At 34.9% G+C, this 27,119-nt stretch overlaps 1 non-coding gene across 1 annotated transcript; it reads left to right on the top strand.

Annotated features, from left to right (window-relative positions):
• The first annotated feature begins 9,075 nt into the window (after positions 1-9,075).
• On the top strand, positions 9,076-9,179 carry LOC112095989. Its single transcript, XR_002904149.1, has one exon. It is a non-coding gene; the product is annotated as a small nucleolar RNA R71 (small nucleolar RNA).
• The last annotated feature ends 17,940 nt before the right edge of the window (positions 9,180-27,119 follow it).

Genomic DNA, 27,119 nt, shown 5'->3' with positions numbered 1-27,119 from the left:
TTGATGAGTCAGACGAACTGCCCAATGGTTTTAAGACTCTTGGGATGATGCCTAACACTTGACTTCCTCTGATAAAAGCTGCTTCTGAGACCATTTTTTATAACCTTCGATTACCTCCTCCATACACCAAGTGTAATTTTCTCGCTGCTATGCTTCGACCAAGATCTATGACTGCCTCAACGAACTCTTTATGTTTGCCATATGTAAATCCAGAAAGCACACAAATGTTCTTGAATTGTCTATTGGGAGTAGCTGCCATTGTGATACTTCGCAAAAATAATTTGTGAGTGCTTGACAAAGAAAATCATATTTAAGAGTCTTGGTGATAGTGGGTCATAGTTGTGTATGAGGTCACATGTCCATGTCAAATAACGCGTAAAGCACGTGGCTTGCGAGTCAAAAAGGAAACAGTAAAAAGGGAAAAACAAACAGTAATAAGGAAAAAGCAAACAGTAATAAAATTATTAAAGACAATAATGCAAACAATAAGACAATAGTGAAATAAAATAACAATAAAGTAAAAGGATATTTACAGGTAGTTGCGACTGTGGCTCACATCTTCCTCTGGTTTTACGTCCAGAAACGGCTTGAACGCCCTCTATGGGTCGAGGATAGGCTTCCTATCCAGTTTTCTTATAAACTGGCAAACAGGGTCGTTTATAGTCAGATTCCCGAGACTATATCGTGCATGCTCTTTCTGGAATAATGGCCATAACTGGAGAATCGCTCCTTGCACATATCCACTGGGATGCGTTTCAAGAGACAAAAGGATATCATCCAATGACTCCTTATTCAAGCCATCCCTAATGAATTGAATCTTATCTTCCCTGTTATCAGACATCATTCCTAAAGAACATGGGTTTTTATTGCAACTCATTCTGGCACACTTATGACAAGCAACAGAAATTCTTCGAGCTCGTCGTTTTCTTGCATAATTTCCTTTACCACAACCAGGCATGTATGCAATAAATTTTGGAGGTAACTCACCTGCCGATCGTACTTTAGCCTCGATTAACCAACGGATGTCAGCAGGTATGTTATTCCTCATGAGTAATCGCATGCGTTCGGACCGAACTTTATAGATTGTAATGAGGGCATTCTGAGGAAGTGAAGGGAATCGCTTGTGAAGTTTCGATAGAATCTCGTTTTTGTCCATACCTTCGCCTCAGAATATCAGTTATTATGGAAAATTGAAGTAACCGACTTGATTGTCACGGAGTACCGTTATCCGCCACTTCACCGGGGTAATAAACTAAAGCACACAAATAGAAAAACAAATTAAAACACACAAAGAAAATTAAAATCGTCCTCTTATTGAATTTACCTCAAGCTCCAACTGGATGTCGTAAACACTTATCTCAATGTCTCTGAGTTGGCGTTCTAAACCCTCAACATAGGCTACTAACTCTGGTAGTTGTAGAGCCCAAATGCGTTGTGTTTTACAAAATTGAATCTGCCTTTTGAGATGAGTTTTGACACGTTGAAGTGGTTTAAGAATGTTCAGGAGGAACGGTCTAAGTATGAGACTCATGATTAAAAATGATAAGAGAAAACTTAATGGTAAAACAAACACACTTATGCAAAAACAATTTCAATTAGCAAAAGAATAATATAAAGAAAGAAAACAAAATCAAATCAACGAAAAGAAAGAAAAAAAATCAATTTAAATCTGGTGGGTCACTCAAATTTATTTCGGTGTCTTTTCCACGTGGTTGGTATTCTAGATATGGCTTTAATCTTTGACCATTAACTTTAAACGTGACACTGTTCTTTGGGTCCTTAATTTCAATTGCCCCATGTGGAAAAACAATATGAACAATAAAGGGACCAGACCAACGAGAGCGTAACTTACCTGGGAATAGGTGCAAGCGAGAATTGAACAAAAGCACTTTCTGACCCGGAGTGAACGATTTTCTCATAATTTGCTTATCATGGAAGACTTTCATTCGTTGCTTGTAAATCTTGGCATTTTCGTATGCATCATTGCGAATTTCTTCAAGTTCTGCCAGCTGTAATCTTCTTTCTGAGCTGGCTTGCTGCATGTCAAAATTGAATTTCTTGATGGCCCAATATGCACGATGCTCGAGTTCCACAGGTAGGTGGCAAGCTTTTCCATACACTAGCCTGTAGGGTGACATCCCAATCGGGGTCTTGAAAGCCGTTTTATATGCCCATAAGGCATCATCAAGTCTTAATGACCAATCTTTTCTGTCTGGCCTCACCATCTTTTCTAATATGTGCTTTATTTCTCGATTGGAGATCTCAACTTGGCCACTGGTTTGCGGATGATACGGGGTCGCCACTTTGTGTGTGATTGAATACTTTGTCAAAAGAGCTTTGAATGCTTTGTTACAAAAGTGGGCACCACCATCACTGATTATTGCTCGAGGGAATCCAAAGCGCGAGACAATGTTGCTTTTCAAAAATCCTATCACCACCTTGTGATCATTGGTCCTACATGGAATTGCTTCTACCCATTTTGATACGTAGTCAACAGCAACCAATATGTATTGATGGCCAAAAGAAGGGGGAAAGGGTCCCATGAAGTCGATACCCCATACGTCAAAAATCTCAACCACTAAAATTGGATTTAGTGGCATCATATTCCTTCGCGTAATGCTCCCCATTCGTTGACACCTATCACATGAAGAACAGAAAGTGTAAGCGTCTCGAAATATAGTTGGCCAATAGAAACCACATTGTAAAACTTTAGTCGTTGTTTTCTTAGCACTGAAATGGCCTCCACAAGCTTGTTCATGGCAGAATGAAAGAATATTTTGAATTTCACTTTCTGGGACACATCGTCTAATAATTTGGTCTGCACAATACTTAAACAAATACGGGTCATCCCAAAAGAAATTCTTTATTTCTGCAAAGAATTTAGCCTTGTCTTGCTTGGTCCAATGCTCTGGAAGTTTATCTGTAACAAGATAATTAACTATATCAGCATACCAAGGTAATACTTCCACATTCATTAATTGTTCATCTGGAAATGACTTATTCAATATTAATGGCTCTGTAATTGTGTCAAAATGCAGACGAGAGAGGTGGTCCGCCACAACATTTTCTGTCCCTTTCTTATCTTTGAATTCCAAGTCAAACTCCTGCAAAAGTAACACCCAACGAATTAGTCTGGCTTTTGCATCTTTCTTTGTGAGAAGATATTTAAGAGCAGCATGATCTGTGAACACGATTATTTTACAACCAATGAGATAAGATCGAAATTTCTCTAATGCAAATACTACTGCTAGCATTTCTTTTTCAGTAGTTGAATAGTTCAACTGTGCATCATTTAATGTCATACTAGCATAATAAATAACATGGGGAATTCGATCAACTCTTTGTCCTAATACTGCTCCTACTGCATAATCAGATGCATCACACATTAGCTCAAATGGTAAGCTCCAGTTTGGGGCCTGAATGATGGGTGATGATGTCAACAACTGTTTTAATTTTTCAAACGCCATAAGACATGAATCATTAAAGATAAAAGGTACATCCTTAGCAAGTAAATTGCATAAGGGTCTAGAAACTTTGCTAAAATCTTTAATGAAACGTCTATAGAAACCAGCATGCCCAAGGAAAGATCTTACTTCTCTGACTGTTTTAGGTGGAGGAAGATTAGAAATGAGATCCACCTTGGCTTTGTCAACCTCAATACCTTTGCTCGAAATGATGTGACCGAGAACAATACCTTGTTTTACCATAAAATGACATTTCTCCCAATTTAAGACCAAGTTCTTCTCGATACATCTCTGCAGAACTAGTGTTAGATGATGTAAACATTGATCAAACGAATCACCAAAGACAGAAAAGTCATCCATAAAGACTTTAAGGAATCGTTCAACCATATCAGAAAAAATACTTAACATGCATCGTTGAAATGTAGAAGGTGCATTACATAATCCAAATGGCATTCTCCTATATGCAAATGTGCCAAAAGGGCAAGTGAAAGTAGTTTTCTCCTGATCTTTTGGTGCTATGGGAATCTGATTATATCCTGAGTAGCCATCTAGAAAGCAATAAAATTCATGGCCTGCTAATCTATCAAGCATTTGATCAATAAATGGTAAAGGAAAATGGTCTTTACGTGTGACAGAATTCAACTTCCTATAATTAATACATACACGCCATCCTGTAGTTACTCTAGTGGGTATCAATTCATTATCAGCATTCGTAACTACTGTGATTCCTGACTTTTTGGGGACAACTTGCACAGAACTGACCCATGAACTATCAGAAATGGGGTAAATGATACCTGCGTCTAATAGCTTAAGGACTTCAGTTCTAACAACTTCTTTCATGTTAGGATTTAACCGACGTTGCATTTCCCTAGTAGTTTTAGCATTTTCATCAAGGTGAATATAATGCATGCAGTCTACTGGGTTTATACCTTTAATGTCTACTATGGTCCATCCTAATGCCCCTTTGTGCTCTTTTAAAACATCCAACAACTTACTTTTTGTTCATCATTGAGAGATGATGAGATGATTACCGGCAGAGTACTTTCTTTTCCCAAAAATGCATATTCCAAAGTGTTGGGCAATGGTTTGAGCTCGAGTTTCGGTGGTGATTCTGATGATGGGATGAGTTTCTTCTCTGATGGTGCTAGTTGTTCAACTCTTGACTTCCATTTATTAGTATCCATAGATGGTGCTGAGTCAAGCAGGGCGTTGACCCCATCGACTGATCTGTCAATATCAAAATCCAAACCAAAGTGAGTTAAACATGTTTGTAAAGGATCATCACTAAGGTTTGAAAGAAAAGTATCATCAACTAATGCTTCAATTAAATCCACATCAACAATTCCATCATCTGCACTGTGAGGTTGTTTGGCAATGTTGAAAATGTTTAGCTCCATAGTCATGTTGCCGAAGGACAACTGCATATTTCCGGTCCTACATTGAATGTGAGCATCCTCAGTTGCCAAGAAAGGTCGGCCTAGAATAATGGGGATGTGCTTCCTTGAATTCTGTATTGGTTGAGTGTCAATTACAATGAAATCAACAGGAAAATAAAACTTGTCTACCTGGATGAGCACGCCCTCCACAATACCACGAGGTATTTTCGTGGACCGATCTGCAAGTTGTAACACCACTGGAGTTGGGTGCAATTCTCCAAGTCCAAGTTTGACGAATACAGAGTAAGGCAAAAGATTTACACTAGCTCCTAAATCCAACAAAGCATTCTCAATTGTGTGGTTCCCTATACTACATGAGATAGTGGGGGAGCCTGGGTCTTTGCATTTTAAAGGAATTTTATGTTGGAGTATAGAACTAACGTTTTCTGTTAAAAATGCCTTCTTTTGAACATGCATGTTTCTCTTTTTAGTACAAAGGTCTTTAAGAAACTTGGCATAAGATGGAACTTGCTTAATAGCATCAAGTAAAGGGATGTTAACACTTACCTGTTTGAAGATTTCAAGAATCTCACCTGTGGATTTTCCCTTCTTGCCTTTCGCTAACCTCTGAGGAAATGGAGCTTTGGGAACATATTCCCGTGGGTTGGTTTCTTCTTTCTCCTCCGGTGATGATTCCTCAACATTCACAGGTACAATTTGATTTTCTTTTGTCACCGGCATCTCTACTTTGTTGTCGACTTCTTTTCCTTTTCTCAAGGTCATGACTGCTTTGACCTCTCCATGCTGCTGTGGTGAACTGGTACTTGCTTCATGTACTCCTTTAGGATTAGGCACTGGTTGACTTGGAAACTTGCCTTTCTCAACATTCATTGCCAATGTCTGAACTGAAGAAGCAAGTTGTCCCACCATTTTTTCGAGGCTTGAAACAGATTGAGCTTGTGAGTTGAAGCCTGCTCTCAACTCATTTCGTAGTCCATCAATGGTGCGGTTCTGTTGCTCAATCGTGGAGTGAGTAAGATTCTTGAGATTTTGGAATGAATCCTCCCATGGTCTGGGTTGAGAGTAGTTCTGGTTCTGATTGTATGGTCTAAATGGGGGCTGAGAAGCTTGAGGATTTTGAGAAATTTGTTGCATTGGTGGAGCTGGAGCTGCTGGTCCATTCTGTTGAAATCCTTGAGACCATGAAAAATTGGGGTGGTCTCTCCATCCAGGGTTATATGTGTTGGAGTATGGGTTGTAATTTGATGGCTTTCTCATTACACCTATGGCATTGGCTTGATCTGAGTATAGTCATGGTCATGTGGTTCTGTTGATTTAGCAGTCGATAACGATGCTATTTGTCGAGCAAGACCTTCAACCATCTCCTTAACTTCTTTGATTCCCGAAGTTGACTCGCCAATTTGAACCTCATTTACTCCCTTAATTCTTCTAGTATTCCTGATTGATCGACTCCGTTGTTGGGAATTATCCGCTTGTCGCTGGAAGAATTCCCAAATCTCTGATGCACTTTTTGACATTAGCTCTCCTCCACTTGTTGCCATTAGCCATTCTTGCACATTTGGCAATAATCCCTCCAAAAAGTATTGGCATTGGTGCCATTTCTCGTACCCATGATGTGGACACTTCAAGAGTAGCCCATTGAATCGCTGCCACGTTTCAAAAAACTGCTCGTCATCTCTCTGGGTAAACTCCGAGATTTCCCTGCGAATAGCATTGGTTTTATGTACTGGGAAATATTTATTCAAAAATTTCGTTACCATTTGTTCCCATGATGCAATGCTATTAGCAGGCAATGTATTAAGCCATGAACGAGCTTTATCTTTTAAAGAAAATAGGAATAATCTAAGTTTAACATCATCGTCTGAAAATTTCTCATATTTAAAAGTTTGACAAATAGCATGAAAATCATTCAGATGATTATATGGGTCCTCATTTTCTAAGCCATAGAATGTGGGGAGACAATTTAGCACACTAGGTTTTAGTTCAAAGCTCATAGCAGCTACATTTGGGTATCTTATACATGATGTGCTCAAATTTGCTAAAGGACTGAAATAATCCTTAAATGGCCTCTCCTGTGGTTGCAAATCCATTTTATTTTTTACTTGTTTGTGTGTGCGAAGTGTTTTCTCAAGTTCAAGGTCTATAGGTTCAAGATTGGGTAATAATGACCTTCGACCATGCATGCAAAACAAATAAAATAAAAAAAATAAAGATGGGAACAAAATAAATAAAAATAAAGAAGAGGGAGAAATTACGATACTAACCTTATTGCGCTATTAAAACCTTTCTATAAAAATACACAAAAATAAATACGTAAAATAAATTAACTAAAAATTAAATTAATAAAATAAACAAAAAAAATTACAAAGAAAAATAAATTGAAAATTAAATTACAGAATTTTAAAGAAGAGAAAAAATAAAAGAAATACTAACCTTTAAATGTAGATTCACTCTTTTTTTAATAAAAAAAAATACAAGAAAACAATTTAAATGGACTTATTCACAAAAATTAATTCTATGAATTAAAATTACTTACCTCCCCGGCAACGGCACCAAAAACTTGTTGTGCAAATTTTAATGTACTCGCAAGCGCACGAATCTATTATAGTATAGATCAATGGTGACGAGTGTCGATCCCACGAGGAGGTGTATTTTAATTGTGTAGAATTAATTTTGTAAATGGGTGATTGGATTTGTGGTGGAAATGATTTGGAATATGCTAAGACTTAAATTAAAATGGCAAGAATAAATTCTAAAATTGGAATAGAAATGGCGAGAATAAATTGAAGAGAATTATATTAAAATGACGTACTTGGGTATCTGGATCCGTATCAACATGCATCATGGGCTAAATAATCTGTGTTAATGCCAATTAAATCATGAGGGGGGAATCCACACCTCATGAACCACGCTCTAATCAATATGGTGCTAAAGGCTTATCGTGCCAAATAATAATAACCTTGTACTAGAGGGCCGGTGAGACCAAGGCGGTACTAGACAAGATTAGTATTATTTGTCGACGAGAAGTCAAAACATCCACAAAAACTAGAGGGGAAGAGAAAATAAATTTACCAAATTAAGCCCATGACACATGTTGAGACTTCACCTTCAACCCAAGCTTGAAAGAAAATTAGCCACTCATAATTGAACTAGGGGCAAAATGAGAATTTATTAAAATACGAAGAAAATACAAGATGGAGAGGGAATTACAGAAAATGGATCCCAAAAATGGATTCAAAGATATCAAATTAGGGGGGGAGACCCCTTTTTTATAGATACATGGAGTAAATCATGGCCATCGGATTAAAAACAGTTTGGACGCTCAGGATTACGCCACGTCATCAGTCAACAGTCCACGGTTTGACCACGCGGATGAACAGTAACACGGTTTGACTCGGATGAACAGTAACGCGGTTTGACTCGGATGAACAGTAACGCGGTTTGGTTGAAAATAATCTTGTGTGATGCATGTACCGTACGCGAGATTTTTCATCCACTAATATGCTGCCACGTCACCATCAACAGTACATAAGAATTTTAGCCCAACAGGATCGTGACACCTCATCAGTCAATGCCACATCATCGGTCAATGCCACGTCATCGATCCGTCTATGTGAACAGTGTTGTGAACAGTAACGTAGTTAGTACCGTACACGTGAATAGTACCGTACATATGAATAGTGCCATTTTTCCTTTTATGCTCCTCCTAAGGTTTTCGACTGTCCTGAGTTCAAAAGTGATGTCCGTTTTGCCGTCTGATTTCTCCTTTATTGTGAAATGACTATAATGCCCCTAAAATACATAAAATACTTAATTAAAATAAAACACATGTAATTAAATCACAAGAAGGTTAAACACATAAAAGTAAGGGTTGTTAGTAAGACTTGAAATGTAAAATGACGGTTTTCTCCTTTATAAATATGCATTTTCTAACACTCAACACTATTTGTCGAGCAAGACCTTCAACCATCTCCTTGACTTCTTTGATTCCCGAAGTTGACTCGCCAATGTGAACCTCATTTACTCCCTTAATTCTTCTAGTATTCCTGAGTGATCGACTCCGTTGTTGGGAATTATCCACTTGTCGCTGGAAGAATTCCCAAATCTCTGATGCACTTTTTGACATTAGCTCTCCTTCACTTGTTGCCATTAGCCATTCTTGCACATTCGGCAATAATCCCTCTAAAAAGTATTGGCATTAGTGCCATTTCTCGTACCCATGATGTGGACACTTCAAGAGTAGCCCATTGAATCGCTCCCATGTTTCGAAAAATTGCTCGTCCTCTCTCTGGGTAAACTTCGAGATTTCCCTGCGAATAGCATTTGTTTTATGCACTGGGAAATATTTATTCAAAAATTTCGTTACCATTTGTTCCCATGATGAAATGCTATTAGCAGGTAAAGTATTTAACCATGAACGAGCTCTATCTTTTAAAGAAAATGGGAATAATCTAAGTTTAACATCATTATCTGAAAAATTCTCATATTTAAATGTTTGACAAATGGCATGAAAATCATTCAAATGATTATATGGGTCCTCATTTTCTAGGCCATAAAATGTGGGGAGACAATTTAGCACACTAGGTTTTAATTCAAAACTCCTAGCAGCTACATTTGGGTATCTTATGCATGATGTGCTCAAATTAACTAAGGGACTGAAGTAGTCCTTAAATGGCCTCTCCTGTGGTGCTTGTAAATCCATTTTATTTTTAATTTGTTTGTGTGTACGAAGTGTTTTTTCTAATTCAAGGTCTATAGGTTCAAGATTAGGTAATAATGACCTACGACCATGCATGCAAAACAAATAAAATAAAAATAAAGATGGGAACAAAACAAATAAAAATAAAGAAGAGGGAGAAATTACGATACTAACCTTATTGCGCTATTACAACCTTTCTATAAAAATACACAAAAACAAATACGTGAAATAAATTAAATAAAAATAAATTAATAAGATAAAAAAATTACAAAGAAAAATAAATTCAAAATTAAATTACAGAATTTTAAAGAAGAGAGAAAATAAATAAATAAAATTCTTAGCTCAAAATGTAAATTCACTTTTTTTTTCTTTTTTTTTAATAAAAAAAATTACAAGAAAACAATTAAAAGAAATTATTCACAAAATTAATTCTATGAATTAAAATTACGTACCTCCCCGGCAACGGCGCCAAGAACTTGTTGTGCAAATTTTAATGTACTCGCAAGCGCACGAATCTATTATAGTATAGATCAATGGTGACGAGTGTCGATCCCACGAGTAGGTGGATTTTAATTATATGTAGAATTAATTTTGTAAATGGGTGGTTGAAATTTGTGGTGGAAGTGATTTAAATTATCCTAAAATTGGAATTGAGATGGCGATAATAAATTCTAAAATTAGAATTGCAATGGCGAGAATAAATTGAAGCGAAATCTATTGAAATGATGTACTTGGGTATCTGGATCCGTATCAACATGCATCATGGGCTAAATAATCCGTATTAATGCCAATTAAATCATGAGGGGGGAATCCACACCTCATGAACCACACTCTAATCAATATGGTGCTAAGGGCTTATCGTGCCAAATAATAATAACCTTGTACCAGAGGGCCGGTGAAACCAAGGCGGTACTAGACAAGATTAGTATTATTTGTCGACGAGAAGTCAAAACATCCACAAAAACTAGAGGGGAAGAGAAAATAAATTTACCAAATAAAGCCCATGACACATGTTGAGACTTCACCTTCAACCCAAGCTTGAAAGAAAATTAGCCACTCATAATTGAACTAGGGGCAAAATGGGAATTTATTAAAATATGAAGAAAATACAAGATGGAAAGAGAATTACAGAAAATGGATCCCAAAAATGGATTCAGAGATATCAAATTAGGGGGGGAGGCCCCCTTTTTATAGATACACGGAGTAAATTATGGCCATCGGATTAAAAACAGTTTGGACGCTCAGGATTGTGCCACGTCATCAGTCAATAGTGAACGGTTTAACCACGTGGATGAACAGTAACACGGTTTGACCCGGATTGACAGTAGCGCGGTTTGGTTGAAAATAATCCTATGTGATGCATGTACCGTACGCGAGATTTTTCGTCCACTGATATACTGCCATGTCACCATCAACAGTACATAAGAATTTTAGCCCAACAAGATCGTGACACCTCATCAGTCAATGCCACATCATCGATCCGTCTATGTGAACAGTGTTGTGAACAGTAACGTAGTTAGTACCGTACACGTGAATAGTACCGTACATATGAATAGTGCCATTTTTCCTTTTATGCTCCTCCTAAGGTTTTCGACTGTCCTGAGTTCAAAAGTGATGTCCGTTTTGCCGTCTGATTTCTCCTTTATTGTGAAATGACTATAATGCCCCTAAAATACATAAAATACTTAATTAAAATAAAACACATGTAATTAAATCACAAGAAGGTTAAATACATAAAAGTAAGGGTTGTTAGTAAGACTTGAAATGTAAGATGACGGTTTTCTCCTTTATAAATATGCATTTTCTAACACTCAACACACATGCTCAGCACATGCGGGATCAATTACAGTCAGTTAAAAGAAACGAGAAAATTCTAGGGTTAGCTGCAACAAACCCAGAACGTTTTGCAAGCTTTTGTGATAGGTTTCTAAGAGCTTCTAAGCTTATATAAAAGGGCCTTGATGACTGAAATTCGATATACATGTTATTCCTTGTATTCTCTGAAAAGGCTTGAGCTTTGTTTTTTGTATTAATAAAACAATCATAGCCCTGTTTCTCAAAGAGGACGTAGGCTGCAATGGTTGAACCTCTATAAATCCTCCCTGTGTTTTCTTTCCCAGTGGTGTTTTTTCTTTCTTGTTTTAGAACGTTTTGATTCCTAATAAACTGGTTAATCATTCTTAATAAAGAAATTAATGTGTAGAATAGTTCCAAAAGATCTCAACAAATTGGTATTAGAGCTTACATATCTGATTCTTGTTTCAAGAATGGCCACTAAGAAACTAGATGTGGAAAAGTTCACGGGAGATAATGATTTTCATCTTTGGAGGCTAAAAATGAGGGTTTCACTAGTTCATCAAGGCATTGAGGAAGTACTAGAAGATAGTTAGAGCTCCAAGAAACCAAGAAAAATCAAAGATGAAGATCTTCAAGATGCCATGGTCTGAGTCTAGGAGATGGAATCTTAAGGGAGGTTGGAGATCAGACTTTAACTGCTGGTCTATGGAAGAAATTGGAAGATCTGTACACAAAGAAGTCTCTAACGAAGAGGCTAAGTACAAAGAAGAGATTGTATACCCTCCAAATGGAGGAAGGCACTTCATTGGCTACTTATGTGGATGCCTTTAACAAGATCATCTTAGATCTGGAGGATATCAATGTCAAGATTGAAGATGAAGACAAAGTAATTATTCTTATATCTTCTTTACCACCCTCTTATGAGCACTTTGTTGACACCTTGTTGTATGGTAGACAAACCTTAACTATGCAAAATGTTAAGAAGGTTCTAAGCTCTAAAGAGAGTTTAAAGAAATCTGAAACAAGGGATGTTGAAGGTCTGACAGCAAAAAGAAGAACAGAGAAGAGGGAAAGCTGGAAAGGGAAGAAAAAATAGGAGATCAAAATCAAAGAACAAAACTCTTAAGTGCTTTCAGTACCATAAAGAAGATCACTTCAAGAGGGATTGTCCAGAAAGGAAGAACAAACCTAAGGACAATAAATACAAAAATAGAAATGTTGCTGTTGTTTCTGAAGAATTAGATGATGGATATGACTCAGCTGGAGTTTTTGTGGCCTCTTTCAACCAAACTGAAGGTAAGTGGTTTCTTGATTCTAGTTGCACATACCACATGTGTCCTAATAAAAAATTATTTTTTACTTATCAACCATATGATAGTGGGAAAATATTGATGGGAAACAATGCATTTTGTAAGGTCACTGGGATAGGATCTATAAGACTAAAAATGCATGATGGCATAGTTGGAGAACTCATAAATGTGAGACATGTACTAAAACTCAAAAGAAATTTAATTTCTCTAAGTATGTTAGACAAGGCAAGGTGTAGCATTAGAGTTGAATCTAGTGTGTTGAAGGTGCTGAAGGGAGCTATAGTGTTAATGAAAGGTGATATGGCTAATGGCTTATATAAATTACAAGGAAAGGCTGTATTAGGTGAAGTTAATATTGTACAGAACCAGATTCAAGACAAAACATATTTGTGGCATTTGAGGTTGGGGCATATAAGTGAGAAGGGGTTGAAAGAACTAGAAAGGCAGGGAGCTCTAGAAGGGGATAAGATAAGTGCTTTAGGGTTTTGTGAAGAATGTATCCTAGGCAAGTCCTCAAGAACCAGATTCAAAACTGCAGTGCATTCAACTAAAGGCACTTTAGATTACATTCATGCAGATCTGTGGGGGCCATCACAGATTGACTCTTTAGGTGGAGCTTAGTACTTTTTTTCCTTGATTGATGATTACTCTAGGATGGTCTGGATTTACCCATTAAAGAGTAAAGATCATACTTATGAGAGCTTTAAAAACTTAAAAATGTTGATTGAACACAGACAAACAAGAAGGTTAAAGCTCTTAGAACTGATAATGGCTTGGAGTTTTGTAATAAACAGTTTGATGAGCTTTGTGCAAGGAGTGAAATTCTAAGGCATAGAACAATCAGTCATACACCCCAACAAAATGGGCTAGCTGAAAGAATGAATAGGACCCTAATAGAGAAGGTTAGGTGCATGTGATTTCATTCTAAGCTGCCAAAAACCTTGTGGACTGAAGCAGTGAATACAGCATGTTACCTTATAAATAAAAGCCCTTTTACAGTCTTAAATTTCAAAACTCCTTATGAGACACGGTCAAGGAAATTGGCTGATTATTCAAACTTGAAAATTTTTTGTTGTACTGCATATGCTCATACTAAACAAGGTAAGCTGGAAACCAGGGCCTTAAAGTGTGTCTTTCTAGGATATCCTGAAGGGGTTAAAGGTTACAAGCTATTGTGTATTGATCTACAACCACCAAGGTGTATAATTAGCAGGGATGTAGTTTTTAATGAAGTTGAAATGTTGAAATCTCATATACCTATTGATAAAAGAATACAGAAAGTGCCAAGCCCTGATGAATTACAGTTTAAGGTGGAGCTGAATGGAACCAAAGATGTAGATGTCAGAGATATTAATTACCCTGAAGAAGAGAGAACAGAGGAAGTTGTTGAACAACCAGCAAGCCAAAGCTCCGTTCAAGATTATCAGCTCACAAGAGATAATGAGAAGAGAAAAATGAAAGCACCTGAGAAGTTGGGATATGCTGATCTAATTGCATATGCCCTGACAGCAGCAAATGAATTGGAGAATGAAGAACCAAAAAGTTATGGAAAATCGATTGCAAGCCAACACTCATCTCAATGGCTTAAAGCCATGTAAGAGGAAATGGAATTTCTTCATAAGAACCAGACTTGGGAACTGATAAAGAATCCAAAAAGCAAGAAGACAATAGGCTGCAAGTGGATATTTAAGCTAAAGGAAGGAATACATAGTGTTGAGCCAAAAAGGTTCAAAGCCAGGCTGGTTGCAAAATTATTCACACATAAAAAAGGGGTTGATTTTATAGAAGTTTTCTCTCCAGTTGTTAAACATACTTCAATAAGATTAATACTCTCACTTGTGGCTATTTATGACTTGCATCTTGAACATATGGATGTCAAAACAGCTTTCTTGCATGGTAAACTTAAAGAAGAGATTGTGACGGACCAACCTGAGGGCTTTATTGATTTGAAGAGACCAGATTGGGTCTGTTTACTGAGGAAATCTCTATATGGCCTCAAACAATCACCTAGGCAATGGTATCTGAGGTTTGACAACCACATGCAGAAGCTGAATTTCCAAAGATGCAACTTTGATTGTTGTGTTTATTTTAAAAGAGTAAATGAGGGTGACCTATTGTATCTGATACTATATGTTGACAATATGTTATTGGCATGCAGAGATATGAAATAAATAGAGTTGTTGAAGCAGTAGTTGAAGCATGAATTCGATGTAAAAGATCTTGGTTCAATAAGGAAGATATTGGGGATAAAATTGAAAAAGGACAGGAAAAATAGAACTTTATTCTTATCTCAGGGAAGTATATTCAGAATGACAAACAACAAAGCATTGTAGACTCCACTGGCACTACATTTCAGATTATCAAGCCAACTATGCCCTACAACAGAACAAGATTAGTCTGAGATGGCAAAAGTATTTATACAAGTGCAGCAAGCTGTATAATGTATGCAATGATATTAACCAAACCAGATATTGCCTATGTTGTGAGTGTAGTCATTAGGTTTATGGCTAACCCTGGTAAAGAGCACTGGAGGGTTGTGAAATGGATACTGAGATATATGACAGGAACATCAAGCTATGGTCTGTTGTATGGGGGTAAAAGGCAAGATGAAAACTTGGCAGTGGGTTATGTTGACTCTGATTATGCATGAGATCTTGACAACATGAGGTCTCTCACTGGATACATATTCATTGTAAACCATTGCACATTAGCTAGAAATCTACACTTTAAAGGGTAGTTGCCCTATCAACTACAGAAGCTGAGTATACAACTACAACAGAAGTCTTCAAGGAAGTAATGTGGTTGAAAGGCATATTGAATGATTTGGGGCATGACCAATCAACAGTAAAGATCTTCTGTGACAGTCAAAGTGCAATTTACCTAAGAAAAAATCATGTTCATCACGGGAAGACCAAACATATAGATATCAAGCTTCACTTCACTTCACCACACTTGAAGTTACTAAGGGGACTATACAGCTGGTGAAAATGCATACCAACGAAAACATGGCTGACATGCTAACCAAATAAATTCCAACAGCTAAGTTTAAGACCTGCTTAGACTTAGCTGGTATCTGCACAATATAGGAGTGCAGAGTAATGAGAAAAAGGAGCTATGGATATGCACGAATTCAGGTTTAAGGTGGAGATTATTAAGTGTGAACCAGAATTCAGTATGCAAGGTAAACGACAATGTCGGCCATAAGACTTGTCAAAAGACGACATGTCAGATAGAAGCTTATCATATGACTATACGACAACCATCCCATGTCAGAGAGAATTCGTTAAGTGAAGCACGTGTGTGACACGTGATCTCCTAACAACACACTAACTAAAACAGCAACTCACTATTGTCGTTTTGAGATACTTATGTTAAGCACATGCTCAGCACATGGGGGATCAGTTACAGTCAGTTAAAAAAAGCGGGAAAATTCTAGAGTTAGCTGCAACAAACCCAGAACGTTTTGCAAGCTTCTGTGATAGGTTTCTAGGAGCTTCTAAGATTGTATAAAAGGGTCTTGATGACTGAAATTTGATATACATGTTATTCCTTGTAATCTCTAAAAAGGCTTGAGCTTTGTTTTCTGCATTAATAAAAGAATCATAGCCCTATTTCTCAAAGAGGATGTAGGCTGTAATGGTTGAACCTCTATAAATCCTCTCTGTGTTTTCTTTCTCAGTGGTGTTTTTTCTTTCTTGTTTTAGATCGTTTTGATTCCTAATAAACTGGTTAATCATCCTTGATAAAAAAAATAGTGTGTAGAATAGTTCCTAGAGGTAAAAGATCTCAACAGTAACTATGAAACAAAAGTTAATAATATGTAGTAAATATAAATTTTAAATAACAATTTTGAGAAAATTATTAAAGATATGACAGATTTTCCATCATACAAGTGAAAAATCATATCAATATAGCTCCAAGTTATAGCAGCTAGTGTTTACCAAATACTTTAGTGCTATAACTTTTAAACTTAAGTTGCCCAACCTTAATCTCAAACGCACCCTAATTAATTGGAGTTGGTAGGTTGAGGCTGCAATGAATTAGATGGCATGATGGAGGAGCAAAGTTAGGTAGTGGGTGTAGAGATCGGTGCTGGCTTGTTGGAGATTTAAGGTTTGATTTTTGAGTTAGGTTTAGTTAGTTTAAGAGATATATGTACAAATGTTAGGGCGTGTTAAGGACTATTATAACATCATAAGCTTGCCTCTCATGACTCCTCATATAATGCCATGCGGTAATATTTTTGTAATCATAAAAATATTAAAAAAAAATGTTCATATTTAGATTTGAGATTTTGACAAAAAACAAAACCAATTTGTTCAGTTTTTTTAAGTTTAACATCATCATTTTTTAAAGATATAAAATTCGAATTGGATATGAAAAAACTTAACCAAACTAGAGAATTTTTTTTTATCTAGTTTGGATCTGTCCACCTCTACATGCATCTCCCATTTGATGGCTTTAGTTTCTATGAAAGAAATTCTTCTTAAAAAACTATGCTCTTAACTACTGTTCCATTTAAATTCTTAATGACTACACCTACCCTTGCAAGTTGTTGATCTCTATGGATAGTAGGATCTACTTTGACTTAATGGCCATAAGGTGCTTGCTAGCTTCTTTACATCGATTAACTTTCTACTCTTTCACCTACACTCTTTGGAAAGCTTCCATGACTGCTTTAGCCTTAGCAACTAAGATCAGGGGTTCTAGTTTTTTCCAATGTATTTATTTATTGCATACTTACTACACAAGCCTTATAAATAGTTAACATATACTCTGTAACTATTTTCTAAGTTTCTGCAACCAAATAAGTGTTTTCCATAGCTCCCTAGTAGCCTTACATTCCATAAGAGCATGAAATACATCTTTAGTCCCATTTTTTAAAGATTTGACACATTGGTCTTGCAAAGCCATCATTTGCCATAAGTTTTCTACAATTAATAGTACTTTTTGAGTAGTCTCCATAAAAAAGTCTTGATCTTTCTTAGTAGGTTTAATGTCCATATTATATGCTAGCCATAAGATCCACCTATTGAACTTGTTGAGAAATTAAAAAAGCTAGAGCTTGAAGGCTAGCTGATAGTCACTCTTTACTGTGTATTGCCCTTTTTCTTTTATCATAGTGTCAAAGAAATTCATCTTATTGAGGGACTTTTTGTAGTGGAATTTACTTTATAATCTCGACATCATCGTTACAAAATTCTAGTCAATTAAATTGTTATTCCATTGATGATCTAAGACGAAAGCTCTGAAACTCTGGTATCAGCAGGCAATGATAAAGTAGAGTTGGTGTAAATGTCATTGGCCTAGAAATCCAATTATTTCACAAGATTTAAATTTTGTCTCCTCTTCTTACTTTTCATTTTGTTCCATTATGAAGAACTATCTATCTTACAAGATGCTCCTTAACACGAAGGATGGATTACAACCAATTTTGGCTTCTAGAAAATGAGTCTTCTTAAAGTATCTAGCTTTCAAAACTTTGGCCACTAATGAATTTGGACACTAAGTCAGCCTCCATGTAACTAGTGCTTGGTTAAAGCCTGAGAACTACCTCTAATTTTGGCATAAGTTCTTTTTCCCATTTAGCCTAATAAATGCCATTTTGTCTTTCTTTAAACCCCATTAGGATCTTGGACTGCTCTCTGATGTCATTTTATAAGCCTAGATGTACTTTGAATATACTCATAGCATATACAAGACTACTTAATCTGTGGCCTTGATAAAAACCTCCTTACCTCTATTAAAGAAAAATTTTGTGTTGTTGATTTTATATTTTTCTCAAGACTTTGAGCTTATAGAAACTAGTTCTTTCTTCCCATAATTTAAAGTAACCTAAAGTATTTCTCATGTCTTGAAACCATATTAAGCAACTTGTCCATGAGATATGTTACCACTAAAAAACATAGATTATGTCTTATAGTTAAAAAGTTGTCTAAAGCTAAATTACAACAGTCAAAATTACTTTTAAGTGCTTGCAGTGCTTAGTTTAAGCCTTTGCGAAGATAATGCCATCATCCGTAAAAGCAAGTGAGAGATTGTGATCTTTCTATCAAACCTTAAGCCATGGATTATGCCTTGTTTCTCTGCCTCCATCAACAAACTAGAAAAGGCCTCTGCGCATATTAGGAACTAGCATGGGTGATAAGAGCTTAATTTCACATCAATTTTTATTACTTTCTTTTCAATTATTTGATATTTTCATAAACTTCTAGACTTTTTATTATTCATAGGATTTTTTTAAGCTAAGAAACAAAAGAGAGCACAAAAGCTATAAATTGGTGTTAAGAATACTCAAATTTTGATTTCGTGGAGTCTGAAGGTTTCTCATATGAACTTTTGGGCTTAATTCATTTTATTGGACTATATTTCACTTAAGGCTAAGAATTCAATTTGGGCAAAAAGATTGATTCTTGATGGGCTAGTTGGATATCTTACTTAAGCATATGACAAAAACATATCTTGGAGCTATTATGTTGTGTAGGCCTATTTCCTAGGGCCAAAGTCCCAATTCCTACTAAGAAAAAGAGAGATTACAGGAATTTAACTAGTCCTACCAGGTTGATATCAAACATTAGAAATTGATTTTAGTTAATAAGCTTAAGAATTTATTTATCTTTCTCTAAAAAAAAAATTTATATTTCATTGATTTTAATGTTCAAGAATTTCTATCTTACTTAGTTAGGTCATAACTACATGAACTTGATGGTGACTTGATTACTGTTAAAATATATTACGAAATATTAAAACGTAATTAAGATAGACAGATGAGAAGAAGAATTTGAAGAGAGCGAAGTGAAGAAAGGTGTAAAAAGGTATGTAGGAGGGTGTCCCTTACCCCTCTATTTATATTTGTTTGTGATTGATCCACACTACACACATAAACAAAGCCAATTATTTTATGCCGATACATTTATTCCACTAACCAAATATAAACCTAACTCAATCCACTCAGGCACACCCAACTTAATTCAATCCACTCAGGCACACCCAAATTATTTTATTAACAATTACCATACCTAACATCGTAAAAACTTATTCCACTAACAATTACCACACCTAACATGGTAAAAACTTATAATTTCACAACAAAAGGTGTGGATTCTACTTGATAATGACTTAACTTTTTCGAACCTCCGAAATCTAAATTTGACATCCATTTATCTGTTTAGAGTCTCAAATTGCATGAAATTATTATTTTACCTACTAAACAAACAAAAAGTAAAAAATCAAATATTTAAAAACATAAGTAGAAATTCATAATATGCTATTTAATTACAAATGTAAATTATAACATAGTCACAAAATAACATTTTTACTCCTTAATAACGTACAATTTTTAACATTAATCAATGAGTTGCTCCATGAAAATATCTTATCGACTCTTGAGACTCATCCTAGTGGATATGTGCAACATGAGGTCCAAAGATTAATGACATAATTTCAAAATGAAAATGCATAATTCAATCTTCATAATCTAACTTTAAAAGACCCTATTTGCCAATTTTTAAGAAAATTGGATGGGAAGCCGATTCCTGACCCATAGAGGACATTATAGTTATTACAAGAGAAAAAATCTTTACAATTGCATCATGGGCACAATTGATCATCCATAAAAAACCTATTGGGTTGTTGGATGTAAATCATTACTATGGTCTCTTAACAATGTTTCTTGATAGTACAATGAGGTACGGTTTCATTTCCTCAAAGTCACGAAGGTTCCTTGTCTAAGCAAAAATACTAGTGAATTAATTTCTCGATAGCAAGAATATCAGCCTGAAACCAAACTACTCACTTCTTAACTAGATTGGTCAGATACTAATATTAACTGAAAGCGCAAACTGGTGGACTTGAATCTTTGTCTGTAACTCTTTTCTTTTTTCTTATATAGTAGTTTTATTTGTTTTTTCTTATATTTTTTCTTATATTCTCGATAGCAAGAATATAAGCCTGAAACCAAACTACTCACTTCTTAACTAGATTGGTTAGATACTGATACTAACTGAAAGCGCAAACTGGTGGGCTTGAATCTTCATCTATAACTCTTTTCTTTTTCTTACTCCTAAGACGTACCATTTTTACTACTTTGTATTTTTAAATAAAAGCTATTTTTGTTCTCGTCTCTTCAAATTAATTAAATTTGTAAGCTCTTCTTTCTAATAGCTTTTACTCATCCATTTTGTTTCATTGATTATCTGATGGATGTTATTAAACTATTCCAGCACACAAATCCATTGACACGTAATCTCTAATATTTAGTTCTCTTGGTTTGTTGGAGATAACATCTAAGAAAGTAGAAAAGGTGTGTTCTATTTTAAAAACAAAAAAAAACTCAAACTTTTACCTAGTAACGGGCATCTTGCCTAATTAGTAGTGATTATTTGCATATAACGGTAAAGTTCTATTAAAAAAAATCAAATATTTTCAATTTTGCTATATCTAAAATCTAAGTAATTAAGTCTATATGGGTGTTTCAACACCTAGTGCCCTAAGGTCAACTGGTCTATAGGTTGAAGATTTATTGTTTAGTTATTTACAAATAATTCACTGCCTAATAGTAGAAACCCTAATGAACTTGTAGAACAAAAATATTTTGCTCTTTCGATGAAACCCCATAAGTTTTGTATTTATCTATAATTAAGCACAAAGGAAGGTTACTGATATCTAGTCTATGAATCAATTTTTAAATTTTATTTTTTTAAAAAAAGGAGTTCACTTATTTACTTGTTTAAAGAGGGGACGAACATTTACCAGTTTATACATTAATTTTATTTATTATAGTTAGCACTTTAATCACAAGGGAGTAGTAATAAGTTGGTTGGAGGATGTGATTAATACTAGAAAGTGAACATCTAAATGTTACAATCATTATTTTTCACTTATGGTGTAGATAACACTAACAAATTCATCACATTTACAAATCCTTAACCTATTTTATGAATTGTTTATTTTTATTTGTTTTTAAGATGATTTTTGTGTTTTGTAGGAAATCCTCAAATCATAATGTAATATAAAAAATTTGGACGAGAAATTTGGATTCCAGAGACTCGAAAGCATTTGAAAGAATCGCTAGCCCTTAGATATGGCATTATTTATAAACAAATGAGATTGTGCCACGTGTCCGGGCTCTGTGCACCTTATTGTACTAGATTTAACATATCAAATTGGGTAGATCAACCAACTTGACAAATGAGCAAAAAGATGGCTAGGCTTTGTTCTCCATTGCAGCCATTGATTATGTTGAATCCAATGATTCATAATGGTTGCAATTTCTTACCCTTAAATTGTACCACTAAATCTCATCTTAAGGTTGTGATTGTAAGCCCATAAAAAATATCATGTAAATGCCACACTTAATCACTCAAAATTGTTTATATAAAGGCAAGAGCTCTCACAAATTTGAATGTGAAAGAATTGGGAGAAAGAAAGAAATGAGAGAGAATTGTGTTGATGATACTTTGGCAGAAAAAACTTTGTGCTATATTCCTCCTTTAACTAATTAGCCCTTGATCTCTACTTCTAGTACATCTCCTCATCTATCAATATGTATTAAATATGATTCTTAAGGCTTGGGATGTCATTTCCATATTCATATTGAGCACTGCCTTATTTCACTCTCCGTAGCTTTTTTATAAGTTCCTCTAGTTTCTCCTCATGTCATCAAATTCTTCCTTGCTTCATTGTTTGCATGCCATTTTGAATCACTCTTCCTTCATTATATTTATGCAAGGACTTCACTTAAGTGTGGTGTGGGAGACAAGGGACTCTCATAACCGAGGGCTACTCTAATTATTATATTTCTCTTCTTGCACTATATTGCTGTCTTTCTGTGTGATTTAATCCATTTTCACTATAACTCCTGTTGGTGTGCTTTTATAGACAAAAGTCATTGTATTTGCCTGTTCTTGTACTTTTTTAATCTAAAGTTTATGGCATAAACGCGTATGATGAGGATGAATTGTAATCTTAAGCAAATTTCAGTTTAAGCTTTATTCTCAAGATAATAAATAATGATAGAATAATGATCATGTATAAATGATATCTATAATCTTGGAATTTATCAGCATGTTCTAATAAATATTAAAACATATGCCCTTAACTAGCTATATTATCCAATAAATTTTGCACGGGCCTATAAATTCCCAAGTGGATCTAGGCCTCAATGAATACTTTAGATAATTAACCTAGATCATTCTTCTTACTTTCCACGCCACATCCCTCAAACTAAGCCCTAAAAAAGCGGCTTAGATCCACTTGTATTGCACGAGAAATATATCTAATTACATAATAAGTGATATGATTGATGTATAGTATATAACATGAGATATGTTTTTTCATGACGTCAATAGCATGAAACACATTCCCTTAAATTTAACATGTATGACCATCACATGAATTTAAGGATCTAGTAAATACATTTACATGTTCTCATTAATTGGAGGAAAGTATATTAGCTGGTTTGCATGTTTGTATTGTTTGATTCTACATTTGTAGTCTTTTATGTGGCAATTGCATGGCTACTTTTGCATGATAAGTTGTTTGTGCTTAATAATAAGTTTCAAATGTATCTAATAAGCCTAGGGAGCCTTTCGAAATAGGCTTGTTTGGATGGGCTTGAACTAAACCACAATCTTATTTGACCTTAATTTTGAGCCTAAATTCATTGGTCTTTTACCTGTGCATTTTTGTGTATGTACAAGCTCAATATATCCTCATAGTTGATTCCAGTATAAGTAAGGCTCCATTGTCTCCCTTAAAGCTCCATCGTTACAGGGCAATGATTAGACTCCCATTGGACTAGGTTTGTGGCAGGCCAATCATGACACTCAATTCTCTACTCTTGATTAAAGAAAAATCTATCTAACTTCTCCTCTATGCATTATGGTCTAAACAATCTATTAGGCCAAGTTTCTTACTTTCTAAATCAACTAGGTTACAATCTTGAATTGTAGTTCTAAAATCAACAATCATATTGGTGCTCCTATCTGACCTACTAATTTTCTCATTCAAATTTAAAATCTCATTAAAAATGCTAAAGCAAAGCCATGGGATCAAGAAAGAAATCTGCCAATCTTGTCAAAAGGGTCCAAATATCCTTTTTCTAGCTTGCTTCAGGGTGCTTATATACTCTTATGCTTCTCAAAGCTTCCCATTTATATTATGGACTTGAAAATTTATATAGTGTCTACTACAAGAGGCGATTTACACATCAAAGCCAGGCCTCCACACAAGTGCTAAACCTTTACTTTTATCATTTCTAGCCATAGTAAAATAATTATTCAAATACAATATCTTACACTCATCTTTGATCTGCTAAGACGTCTATTTAGTTTCATAATAAAATAGTAATTAAGGTTGTGTAAATGGATAATTTTGTTAATGGCTAGGTGCATTTGGGGTTTCCCTAAACCCTGGACATTGCAATTTATGATTTTCATGGCTATCAGCAAGACTGGTCACTAACATTCATTGACAAATTCTCCATAGTCATCACTTGATCAAACACTACTTTTCACATTTTTCTTCCTAAACCAACTTTAGTTTGGCTGATGAAGTGGAAAACTAAATTTTGATTTGCCTGTAAAATAACTGGGCTCACCATTTTTCTTTCCCACATTTAGGCTCAGTCGCATTTGTTCTCTATGGGCCATTTAACTGTGATTGACCCAACTATTTCATTACTTTTTTTACCCCTTTCTTAGCCCGAAACTTCTATTTCTTAACATTTTCTTTTACAATTTCACCTGACCTAGCTTTTTTTTTTCTCCTTGGATAGTTATTTTTTGCCCATTTCACTCTTCCAAGTACCAAAGCCCACTGAGCCCATCGCTTCATACTTAATTACCATTACATTTTTCCACCTTTCATATTTTTCTGCTTCTATCTCATCTCTCTAGGCAGTTGCTTAGTGCTAGCTATATTTGTGGACTTGTTACAACTTATTTTCCTTCCCGTCTTTCATTAATGAGCCTTCAACCACCCTCTCCATTTAGCTATCCATCATTGTTATTATGTTAATACTAATGCTGTGCTATGTAGACTAGAACTCGCACCCATTTTTGCTTAAGGCTATTCATGAGATTCATGGCATGCTAGTTCTAGATTTGATGACCTAGCTCCTCATTTTACTTTGATCATTCAGCTGTGGTTAGTGCCAAACCACATATGTTAATTTTTTTATTCGTTATACTTTATACTCAAGAAAATTTTTATATTGATGCTTAATTAGATCACAACAAAAGCAAAATTCTAGTAATCTTTCATAAACTATAAGTAATATAGAAAAAAAAAGTTATAACTATGAAATGAAAGTTAAGAGTATATAGTAAGTATGACTTTTAAATTATAATTTTAACAAAAATAGTAATACAAAAGGTGGATCAAATCAATTTAACTTCCAACCCACAAATGTTAATGTTTACCAAACACTTTAAGTGTTGTAACTTTTAAACTATTGTTGTCCAACCTTAATACTAGAAAAGGCTTAAAATAAAAATGAGTCAAATTTGTTTGTCATAAGTAAAATTATTCTAGAGTATATATTACTTCGTGTATGTCATAAAGTCTACGGTGGTAGTGATTTGTTTACTTTTACTTTAATATCATTTCATATTCTTAATTAAATATTTTTTTGGTAAGTTGTTAAAGTGTGTATATTCTATTTATATGGTTGTCTAGATTGGATGAGTGGTTTTGAAACAATTTTATTTGGTTGATCATTCAAGTTCAAATAATGGGAGAGTAATTGAAAAAAATAAAAAAAGGATAGGTGCTTTGTCCATCCCCTGGTTCAAATATCTCTCTATGTTTTCATTGGTGGTTCAAAAAATCAATTTTTTTTCTCTTTTAACTGGAATGTGCCAGAGTTGGCACCCTAGCCAATGAGTTGGACTTGGATGGCTATCTGCGCGTGGCATACATGTGGGCCATGATGGCCGCTTTTTCACTTGGCACAAACTCCCAAATTATATAGATATGTAAAAATTAATTCACAATTATCTGTTAATAGAGAGAAAAAGAAAGGTTTAATTTCAAATTACTCTTCATGAAATAACAATCTTCTAGCAACCTTTTTAGTTATTATAAAACCAACTTATCATTATATTTTTAGAAAATGATGAAAATAATATGAGCGTATTAATGAAATTTTGTCTTCCTAACAAAGATAGGATAAATTGAAGTTTATAATATTTTAAGAGGTCTTTTGAAGATTGTTATTTGAAATTACAAAGATATGGTAAGTTGAAGTATATAATATTTTAAGAGGTCCTTTGAATATTGTCATTTTATAAGGGTAAATATAACATCTCATCCTTAAGGGGGAGCATGTAATATCTCACATCACTAGGAAAAGATTTTTTGGACTAGTTAATAAGTTATGGGCTCTCCTAACTAAGTATATATGTACATTTACAAGTGCAAAGCCTGATAACAAACCGTAACAGTGTGTGTGCCCAATGCAGACAATATCTACTTAGTTATCGCGTCAAACTGTTACAATTGGTATCAGAGTTGACTTACAACCTGATATGTGGATGGATATGTTTATGATACAGTTTCATTTTGTTTTATTTTTGATGACCCTCACAAGGATGCGAGCTCCTTAAAAGGGGAAGCATGTAACATCCCATCCTCAAGGAAGGAAGTATGTATAACCTACATCATTAACAAGAGAGTCATGAGGTCTCATAACTATCCACATTTAGGGTTGGCAATTTATCGGGTCAGGGTCAGGTCAGGCCAAACCTGAGCCCGACCTAATAACACAACTAAAGAGTCCTAACCCTACAAAAAGCCCTATTATTTCACCTTCGGGTCGGGCTTGACCCCGACCCTAAAAGGGTCAGGGTTGGGCTCTGAAAAAGCCCGAGCCCTACCAATATTTTTTTATATTTAAATAATTTAAATTTAAATTCCCTAATATGTTAAATTTTAAAAAAACTTTGAAACTTATTTAAAGTAACATAAATATAAAAATTGCTCTACTCAACATCTTAACCATAAATTATATAAATAACCAAATATAAATAAAAAGTTCATCAATTAACACACAATTTAATTTCACAATCGTTAAGAGTTCATCAATTTAACAAATAAAATAAAAACACACAACTCAATACCATAAGTCCACAATTTAAACAATGAGTTCATTAGTTCATTGGTTTAATAAAAGCTACAATTCATAACCCAACATTAAAAAAAAAATACTCCAAAATTTGCAGGCCACATTCTTCTTCATCCACAAATTCTTATTTGGTAAAAATTTCATTTTCAAGAATTTTACCTATAAAAAAAAGAAAAAAAAAAGTTTGAAAACAATTTAAGTATATAAAATTGTTATTAAATTAGGGTCAGGGTCGGGTCAGTTCGGGTCATATAAAGCCCTAACCCTGACCCTAAGTTAATCGGGCCTTTATTTTTTAAACGCTAGCCATATTTTTTACCCTTAAAT

Source organism: Citrus clementina, unplaced genomic scaffold (assembly GCF_000493195.1).
Source record: "Citrus clementina cultivar Clemenules unplaced genomic scaffold, Citrus_clementina_v1.0 scaffold_1, whole genome shotgun sequence".
Taxonomy (NCBI): Eukaryota; Viridiplantae; Streptophyta; class Magnoliopsida; order Sapindales; family Rutaceae; genus Citrus; species Citrus x clementina.
This window is presented reverse-complemented; position numbering and strand designations above follow the sequence as displayed.